Source organism: Apodemus sylvaticus, chromosome 20, assembly GCF_947179515.1.
Source record: "Apodemus sylvaticus chromosome 20, mApoSyl1.1, whole genome shotgun sequence".
Taxonomy (NCBI): Eukaryota; Metazoa; Chordata; class Mammalia; order Rodentia; family Muridae; genus Apodemus; species Apodemus sylvaticus.
In genome coordinates this window covers 58,325,267-58,326,924 of record NC_067491.1, presented here as the reverse complement: position 1 = coordinate 58,326,924, position 1,658 = coordinate 58,325,267, and the positions used below count along the sequence as shown (strand labels likewise).

The window sequence follows — 1,658 nt, the reverse complement described above, 5'->3', positions numbered from 1 at the left end:
GAGGTGGAAGGGAAGGAGGAAAGGGAGGAGGAAGGGGAGGAGGAAGGGGAGAAGGAAGGGGAGGAGGAAGGGGAGGAGGAGGACGAAGAGGAGGAGGAAGAGGAAGGGGGAGGAGGAGGAGGAAAGAAAAAAATGAAAAGGAGGAAATTAAGAAAGAAGATACAATACTAAAAAATATTCCACAACACACTTGCAAACAGTGCAGTGGCAGCAGCGGGGGAAGATGGCTGAGGCTGTTCCGCAGCGTGCATGGACTGTGGAGCAGGGAGCAGCTGCCCAAGAAGGAAGGACATCATCAAGTTTCTGCAGGATCCCAGTTCAGATTCGTTTCTCACAGAGCATAAATTACTCGGAAACATAAAAAAATGTAACTAAGACTGCTAATGAGGACCGTTTGGTTAGTGCTATAACCATCTTTTTGAAAGTGTCTCAAGATTGCTGAAACCGGAAGTAAAGCGTCTGAACAGGTGAGAAACATGAAGCTTGGTGATGATAAACCCAAAGAATCCAAGTCTGAGGAGAGTCTCGAGGGTCCACCAAAATATACAAAATCTTTTCAAAAAAAAAAAAAAGAGAGATAAAAACCAACATTCCTAAAAAGTGAGATGTTGTTCACTGCTGGTAAATGGGGACACTCCCAGATGGAACTGTTTTTGATCCTAATATTCAAACAAGGTCAAAGAAGAAAAATGCCAAGCCTTTTAAGATTTAAGGTTGGAGTAGGCAAGGTTAACAGAAGATGGGATGGAGCACTCTTGACTATGAATAAAGAAGAAAAGGCTCGACTGGAGATTGAACCAGAATGGGCGTACAGAAAGAAAGGACAGCCCGATGCCAGAATTCCACCAAACTCCAAGCTCACTTTTGAAGTGGAACTAGTAGATATTGACTGAAACCGGTACTTCAGATCGGACGTCAGCAAGGATAAAAACCTAATGTGGCCAATTGGAGCTTGTTACTATCGTGAGGTAAGAGTCAACAGGAAAATTTAAAGAGTTAAAGTTTGTTTACTTGATCTCAACTTTTGAGAAATTTAATTCCCTGTAACTCCCCTTAAGTCTCAGACATATTCCTACAGTCATGTAAAGTATTCAAGAGAGCTAGATGCAGAAAATTTATTTGATAAATACGTTATGCCCTCATGATAAAAGTCTTAGGAGAATGTAGAACCACGGGGACAATACTTCAGCCTAGTGAAAAGATATATGTGAGTAACCCTCAGCCAACATGATCTGATATGGATTAAAGATTAAATCAATCAACCCCTCTGAATTCAGTAATGGGACAGCGACATCTGGGGCTCCAAACATTGTCAATAGCACTTGCTATCTTCACTGTTCTCAAAGTGCAGCTGAGGTAATGAGCAAGGGAAGGAAATTAGAGGCACACAATCAGGAAGGAAGATATCCAGCTATCCCAGTGTACAGTGGACAAGATACTAGATATTAGAGATCCCAGGAATCTGAACAAAAACCTTCTAGAAATGACAAATTCAGTAATGTGGCAGCATAGAGATTCAATATGCATAAATCAATAGCTTTTCTATACATCAAACATTAAAAAATGAGAAAGATCATGAGCATACTCCACTCCACCAGACTCAAAGAAAATAAAGTGCCTGGAAATAAACAACAAAGAAGTAATGGGAATCTACAATG

At 41.0% G+C, this 1,658-nt stretch overlaps 1 pseudogene; it reads left to right on the top strand.

Annotated features, from left to right (window-relative positions):
• The first annotated feature begins 223 nt into the window (after positions 1-223).
• On the top strand, positions 224-893 carry LOC127671134 (peptidyl-prolyl cis-trans isomerase FKBP3-like; annotated as a pseudogene).
• Positions 894-1,658: the final 765 nt, after the last annotated feature.